Source organism: Neofelis nebulosa, chromosome 9 (genome assembly GCF_028018385.1).
Source record: "Neofelis nebulosa isolate mNeoNeb1 chromosome 9, mNeoNeb1.pri, whole genome shotgun sequence".
NCBI lineage: Eukaryota > Metazoa > Chordata > Mammalia > Carnivora > Felidae > Neofelis > Neofelis nebulosa.
In genome coordinates this window covers 46725551-46734787 of record NC_080790.1, presented here as the reverse complement: position 1 = coordinate 46734787, position 9237 = coordinate 46725551, and positions in this window count along the sequence as shown.

The following is a 9237-nucleotide window of genomic DNA, read 5'->3' as shown; positions in this document are numbered from 1 at the left end:
TACATTAAATGCTTAATTTCTGTACTTTTATTCTTTTTTCCTGAAAATTATATATATATATATATATATATATATATATATATATATATATATGTATATTTTAGTCTTTGAACTATCCCCCAAGCACTACTTTGTCCATCTCACAGAATTTTAAATATATACAAATACTATTCTGTTTTTCAAAAACATTTTTGGCTTGGAAATTACAAAGCTGAGACTTCAAGAATTTTGCTTTTTATCATTTAAATTTGTAGAATTGGTTCCTTTCTCTCTCTCGAATCTGTCTTTAAGGTGAAAAATTAATTTTAGTATTTGACCTTATTTTTCTTAATTTTTCTCATTAACTGACATGAATGACATCTAGACTTATTTTTAGTCTCCTAAAAGCCCCCATGAGTGACCTCTCCTTGATAACAGTAACAGTCTGCTTGCATTGTTAGAAGGTCCCTTTAGAGTTTAAGGTTTAGGCCTGGTTGATGTAAATTTATGTCACTAGTTGAGCAATGAATTAGATTAATTGGGAAGGATGCCAGAGCCGCTGGCAGTCTACAAGGAATTGTTCTCTGTATTTTTTCTTTTTTGTATTTGATGACACTGCTCTTTTCTGTACATGGCTTTTCCCTTAGGCGACTCAGTCTGGCAGCTGCTGGCTGAACCAGCTCCTGTCTCCCTCCTGTTATTTCCTCCATCAGATGCAGCTCTCACATCGTCAGTCTTCCCACCTTCTATCTCCACTGTTCAGTTCCTGTGACCTGCAAGTTCCTCTGACAATGTAGCTGATGATATTGTAAGGAAAGTGTATGTGATCTGCTGCTCCTGTGAACCATGGTTAATGCTTATCTCCATTCTTGGGTCTACAAAGCTGGAGATGTCGGAGGGTTTCTGAAACTAGTCTCTCCTTATTAGCCAAGAATGCTAGTGTCTCTTAGGAAATAAAGCTACATGCAAGCCCTTAGCACAGTCTGTGATCTGACCCATGTTTACCACAACAGCTTTTTTCCGTGAATTTTCTTGGAACTAGATGGTCACATCCCCCAGTTTTCAGTATTGAACAAGGCATATCAATATTATGTCCTACAAATGGGAATCCTTCATCTCAGGGCATGGAATACAGGTCGACAGAAGTTACATTTTTAAATCAAACTGCAATTAATTTTGAAATTTTGTTAGTATTGGCAAATTGATCTCAAAGTATTTCATAAATGGAGACTTCCTGTATTTGTTTTCTATTTCTGCAATAAAAATAACATGAACTGGCTTCCAAGGTTTTGGCATGCTTAAAAAGAGCATTCTTATCTTGAGATTATTTTAGTTATTAATTCAATGCTTTATTGTTCCATAGTTTTAGACTAAAATTCTTCACGTATCTCAACATCATTTTTTAGGAAAAAGATATAAATAGGCAATGAAAATGTTTGTGGTCTCATTATTATTTGAATCTATTATTTTTGTAATAATTTTAATTTTATATTTATAGTTATATATTGAATATTCATACACATTTGGATTTATCTGAACTGGTTATGCTTTTCTGGTTTTTAATCTCTGTCTATTCCATAACTTCATCAAAGTGATTTAATTATAGTGTTTTATAAAGTGTTTTTATACTTACTAAAGGGTTTCTACTCAATATACTTTCATTTTTTGTTATTCTTAATATTTCTTCCAGATTAATTTTATTGCCATTTATCACATTCCGAAAATTCCCTTGGTATTTGAATGAAGTCACTTTTACTAGATTGACTCATTTAGGAAGTAATATGATTTTAAAATGAATTGGTTAAGAATGGTTATTTTTGATCACTATTGTTTAATAGTGTTTTGGATTTACTACCTTAAAAGAGAAAATGATGAGAGGTATATATTTTTTCCTTCTTTTACTAAATATTATCGCTCTTTATAGATGACAAAATTCTATAGCTGGAAAATTCCAGATGATAAAATAAGAAACTATTCAGAATAATAAATTAGCATAGCATGACCAGATAAGACATAATAATATTAATATCAGATTTAGATACACACTATCTTGTTAAAATAGTAATGAGGGGAAGTTTCACAGGTGATGACCACCCTTGATTTCTTACCTAGAGTCCATCCTCCACTTTTTATTTCTAATAGAACCTAATTTTTTTACAGGTAGCCATCTCTCCTCAGATTCTAGGAGATCAATAATAATGAAACCAATCCACCTCCTCTGGCCAATTCGAAGTGAAGGCTGTCTGCTGCAGAGATTCTAGAAAAGAATGTTTGTCTCCAAAATAAGAGAAGCAGGTGGGTATAGGTCAATGCTGCTTACATAAGGGGTGAGATCTCTCAAAGCAGAATAACCCTGAACTTAAAACCTTAATTTTTGGTTACTTCCTGCAAACAAACATGCCCAACTGTTGCCCCAACGGGAGATAACCATATTTTCTTGAATAGCAAAGGATCCCACCTTCTAGGAGACAAGATCTTTATTTTCCATGCTCTTTGTTACGCAAACATCCTTAAAAAGATAGTACAGATCTACAGACTGTCAGTGCCATTTTTTGCAGAACATGCAAAAATAGCTACTCATGGAAAACTGTCTCCTAACAATCATGAAATAAATTCTAGAAATACAGCTAACACATAAATATCAGATAAAAAGGGACCTGATGAATTGACTTGGAGCCTGTCCAGAATAGCCATATTCCTCAAAAGATAGATTTGTATTTTAGAAGATGCTTGCTAAATTTTATTTTCAGAGGATGATTTAATTTTCTGAAGGCATAAATTATTTTTATATCATTCTAAACTTTTGTCTAATTCATGACTGACAGTAATTTGTATATGACATCTACCATATCTGGCCAATTTATATAAAAGTCTCCTCACTCATTGGCTGTTTACTCAAGAGTTTAAATGCAGTATGCCATTTCAGGGAAGTCCTCACAATTTCTAACTCTATTTTAAGAAGTGTTATTGCGCTTGTATTCACATGGGTGTGTCACTTACCAAATTGTTTACAACTTTATGGATATAGCAGAGTAGCTAATGGAAAGTGATGAGCTTTTGCATTTTTATGAGCACTAATATGTTTAAACATGGACATAAAATTTTACTTTTACAAACAGCAACCCCAGGAAAAAAAAGAAGAAAAATTACCAGTCTTAATTTGGTAGCTCTGTGCCCTTTAAATATGTTCTTAAAATCTTAAGAGCTCTCAAGGATTTGTTATTTTAATTACATTTTTAATGATACATGCTATCTGAATTGAGAAGGCTTTCTTGTAACATAAAACTAAATCAATTCACATAGGAATGTTGAGAACATAGATTTATTAATATTGGGATATATGATATGTAGGAACACACCACAGAAAAGAGTAGTTTTTGCTATTCAACAGCAGAAAATTCATATATTATTTAGTATATAATAATATATAATAGAAAAAGGCAATCATTCTATTGAATGGCTTTGGTACCACCATAAAACACAGCAGCTATGCATTTTCTTCCTCTCAAGTATGGTTTGGAATCATATCTGAATCATGGAAAAAATAGCTAACCATTTATAAAATAAATGAAGTCCAACAGAATCATAAATGACTAATATTTGCAAGTTGAGGGCATTCTTAATATAATACACTATAATAAATTATAAATGACACATTTTAGAATTTCTAAGTCCACATATAAATTAGGGATTATCAGCAATACAAAACCTGTGTGTTTTTTTCTTTTTAATCTATTTTATGTATCCTTGAGACAGCATTCATGTAAAGAATGCTATAGCAGAGTGTGAAGAAATTTGTGAAAATTATCTCCAACATGATATAGAATAACGGATGAAAAAGTTTAAATTATTGTGTTAAAATAATACAATTTAGGGTTGTGGAATAATGTCTGTGTTAATGCAATAATTCTCAAACCTGACTACCTAGTAGAATATGCTGGAGAAGTCTAAAATGGCTGAGGCCCAGGAATCCCACTGTACCAATTAAATCTCAATTTCTGGGGCAGGGAAGGAAGGCCAGTAGTCAGGTTTTGGGGTAGTCTAAAAGCTCTTCTAGATGTTTATACTATTCACAAAGGATTAAAGAAATACAGCAATCAGGGTCTCTTGATTCTTAACTCCTAGGTGTTTTATTGTTAAATTAATACTGATTCAAAGCCATTTAGTAATTATATATGCAATGGAGTGAGATCATTCCATGGCATTTTGTGGATATAATGTTTTTTTCTCAAATATTTTAAAGTACCAACTTTTTAAAGCTTCTTTTTTTATATCTTAAATTACTTTTGGTTTCATAGAGATCAGTTTTATGAATTCATTCACATATATTTAAACTTAATCTTTCTTTTCATGTGCTGTGGATCCACGTGTGCTGGGATAACCTTGTCTACTGACATTTTAGAATAAAATATTATAATTATAATTTATCAGGTATAATTGCCCTCAGTTGTTTAAAGACAGGAATATTTATCCTATGGGGAATTCCTCTAGAATTAGAAAAGTTGACAGAGAATTCCATTTATGTGTCATAGGTTTGCCAAATGACTGGCTCTGTGTGGGTTGGGGGAAAACTGACAGTTGCCAAATATTCCAGCCAAGAGCAAGGATTGTAGATTGTGAGAAACTAATAAATACCAACTGCAGAGCCAAGGGCTCTCCTGAGAGTGGAAATTAGCCATATTGGAAAACAGACTGAAACCCCTAACTCTGTTTTTATTTTTATATTTTGCAGAGTTATTAAAATAAAACTGACATGTAACATTGTCTAAGTTTAAGGTGAACTACATGTGGATTTGATACCCATATATATTACTAAACAATTACCACAATAGTTTAGTTAACACATTCATCACATCACATAAATCCATTTTTTTTGTGATGTGAGAATATTCAAGACCTACACATTTCAATTACACAATACAGTATTATTAATTGCAGTCAACACGCTATATGTCACATCCCCAGAATTCATTCATCTTATAACTGGAAGTTTTTACATTTGACCAACATCTTTCCATCTCCCCCATCCCTATCCCTGGGGACTCACCATTCTACTCTCTATTTATATGATTTCAGCTTTTCTAGGTTCCACATATCAGTGAGATCATGCAGTATTTGTCTTTTTCTGTTAGACTTATTTCACTTAGCAGAATGGTCTAAAAGTCCATTCATATTGTCTCAAATGGCAGAATTTGGCTGAATAATATTCCACTGGAAATATATACCACATTTTCTTTATCCATTCATCTGTTGATGGACATTTTAATTGTTTCTATGTTTGGCTATTGTGAATAATGCTGCAATGAACATGGGAGTACAGATATCTCTTCAAGATGTGACTTCATTTCCTTTGGATATATGCCCAGAAGTAGGATTCCTGGATCATATGGTAGCTCTATTTTAAATCTTTTGAGGGTCTTACATACTGTTTTCCACAGTGGCTATACCAATTTAAATTCCCATCAACAATACACAGATTCTTTTTTCTCCCCATTATTGCCAAAATGTATTCTCTCTTGGCTTTTTGATAATACTCATTCTAACAAGTGGTATCTCATTGTGGTTTTGATTTATATTTCCCTGACAATTACTGATGTTGAGCACCACTATGAACCTCTCCTCATCAGTTCTCTTCTGGACAGTTACAACTTCTTCTGAATTGGTCTTTAATGCTTTCATTTTTGTGCCCCTATGACCCATGGTTCACACAGAACAGAGGCATTTTATAAAATTAAATAAATTGGTTTTTTCTCAATAAAAAATAAGATTATATTACTCCCCAGATACGAACCTTAAGCTCTAAATGGTTACTCATTGTAACAGGAATCACATCCAATCTCCTCATAATCTCTAAGTCCTATCTGGTCTTGCCCTGTCCATTTAAACGCTTCCCTCTGCTCCATATCCTCTAGCCTCACTAGTGTGCATTTTCTTCTTCGAACATTATAGGCTCTTTCCCAACCTGAGCATGTTGTTCCTGCTATACTCCTGACAGAAAACTCTTCTTTATTCACATCACATGGTCCATTCCTTCTCATAATTTCATTCTCAGAACAAAAATCTAAGACTTTACATGACCTTAAATGATTAATGTACTTAAGTGATGGTACATTTTTACCTATCCTTATCCTGGATTATTTATTGTATTAAAAACATGTATGTAATTTGTAATTATACTTCTCATTAACTTTTTTCCTGTTTATATTTTCAACTATTCAATTCTTGCAATTAAGATATACTAACATTTCCAACTGCTCATCTCTGTTAAGAGCATTACCTTTGTAATCATCTAGGTTCAAAATCGTAAGAGTACTTTTCTCATTTATCTTCTTTGATTCTCATACACACTCATGTATCACCTTTTCTATATTGTATTTCTTACTTAACCTTTATTGATTCCTTTTTCTTTTAATTCCTGCTGTCACATCTCTAGTTCCAATCCCTATATTATCTCTCTTGAATCATGATGTGGTCTCAGGAAAGAAAATATTTTTAATATCTTTTACAAACAATATTTAAATTGCTAGCAAATGTTTATTTTGGGGATGTAGGGGGAAACTAGTTATCTTTTTAAAAAATTTTTTAATGTTTATTTATTTTTGAGAAAGAGAGAGATACAGAGTGTGAGCAGGGGAGGGGCAGAGAGGGAAACACAGAATCCAAAGCAGGCTCCAGGCTCTGAGCTACCAGCACAGAGCCTGATGTGGGGCTCGAACTCATGAACCAAGATATCATGACCTGACCCTAAGCTGGATGTTTAACCACACTGAATCACCCAGGTTCCCCCTAGTTTTCTAATACTTTATTATTATATGTGCTTTACTTGAGATGTATATTACTTGTTTTTAGATTACTTATGTTTTTTTGTTTGTTTTCATAAAACATACTGTATTCCTATAATCAGATTTGTAAGAAATACAAAATTTACAGGAGATTTTTATAGTAAATGTGTTTTGGAATAATGTACAGCATTTCATTAAAAAATGTAACTGTTCTACATCATTATCCTTGATCTTACAGCAACCTCTTCTATTATTTTCTTATAGTCCTTGGTATTTTGAACTTTTGCCCCACCCCACCCCTCTGCCACCATCCCATTCAACTATGAGTTTCTTCTGTTCCCTCATCCAGATCCTCTCCATATTGCTTTAATCCTAAGCACAGAGCCAGCTACAAAATTTACCAGGCCCAGTACAAACTGAAAATGAGGAAATGAGGGCTCTTTTTCCAAAATCAGAAAATAAGCTTTTCTTTCTTTCCTGGTCTCTGTCTAGTCCTGTCATGGTATTTTCCTACTTGATTTTTAATGACATACTGCCTTTGACACAGGGATACTAGCGGGGCCAGTACAGCCCCTGATAGGCTCACGGATACCCCATCCACCTCACTATCCAGTACATGGACCACAAGCCAACTCTGTTCCTTCTCACACCCTCAGCAGTAGTTGGACAGAACCAGAGGAGTGGATATCCAGAAACCTGTTTTAGGGAGAAATATTTTTTTTCTAATACAAAAGTAAAATACAGAAATTTTCAAATATACCAAAATTGAAATACTCATTCCCAGCAGACCTAAACTCCAAGAAAGATCTTTCAGAGCAAAGGCAAATGATGCCAGATGGAATTATAATCAAAAGAAAAGAATGAAGAGTACCTGAAATGGTACTACATGGGTAAATATGTAAGAACGTTTTACTATTATTATAATATCTTTATTAGAGCATTATATAAAAATTTTAAAAAGGTATTATGCTATTACATGTATGACCAAAGTGTATGCCAATAATAACATAAGAATGTGATGGGGAGAAAATAATTGTTTGAAGTTTCTTCTACTATATGATACATGAAATGGTATAATTCTACATGTAATAGTCTGTGGTAAGATAAAGATATAAAATGTACAATAAACTTTAAAGTAACCACTAAAATAAAACAAACTATAACTAATCAACCAGCAAAGGACATAAAATGGAATCATAAAAAATAGTCTGAAACAAGCAAAATAAGACAAAATTATAACAAGAAGATTAAATACATGGAAAAAATATTGAAATAGATTTTAACCTAATCATGGTAGTAATCACATAAAAGTGATTTAAATATTCCAATTAAATATCAGAGAATGTCACTGAATTAAAATGCAAGACTTGACTATGTTGCCCATACGAAGTACACATTCAAAATAAAGATACAAATAGGTTAAATTTAAAAGAATGGTAAAAGAAATTTTGTGCAAATACTAAATAAAAAAAGCTGAGGTTCTCAAGAGAAAACGAGATGGATAAAGCATGATTTGATCACAAATAAATTACTAGCCATGGGACACTGAGTTAATTGTTTAACTTTCTCACAGGGACCTCATCTGCACACTGAAGTTAAAATGCTTAGTCCACAGAATTGTCACAAGCCTTAAATAATATATGTGAAGACACTTTAAAAGTTACAAAGTGCCATACAAATGCAAGACTAGATGAGAGACTGACAAACATCCTTCTGCTGGCTTCGAGGCTATTGAACAGCCCGAGGAAAAGAGAAGGAAGGCCAGAACTAATGATAGTAACATTAGAGAGGATTTGATGGATGTGCCCATCATTTCAGGGGCAGTGTAGATCAAATTTGATGGCTAATTAGTTGGGCAAAAGTCATAGAAGAAGGAGCTAAAAATGACTAAACTTTGAACCTATATGACTAGGCAAAAGATGATAATAGCTGAGCCAGGAAACATGGAAAGGAGCTCCATTATGAACTCTAATATAGGATTCACAGGAGATATCTAGAAGAAAAGGCCAGGTGGGAGTATAGGAGAGTATAATAGGTAGTCTCCTAAACTTCCCACATCCCCACTCCCAAATTTCCTGCCCTAATCCCTCAGACTATAAATATGATGAGATATTATGCCCTAAGTCTGTTATATTTCATGGCAAAAAGATACAAATATTTAATTTAGATCCTCATTAGTTAACTTTAACTTAATCAAAATAATATTGGAGGGGATATTAATCTAATCACATAAGCCCTTGAAGGGGCCAAGCATAAGGCCTGGAGTGTGGTCTCTAACAATTGAGAACAATCAGGATCCAAAAGCTAAGAAGGACAGGGAATTTGATCCTAAAACCAGAAGAAACTGGATTTTTCTAACCACCTGAATGAGCTTGTAAAAGATAAATTTTTCCATTAGCATTGAGATGATATCCGAGTCCAGTTAACATTTTGATTTCAACCTTTTTGATCCTAAGCAGAGAACCTCAGTACCAAA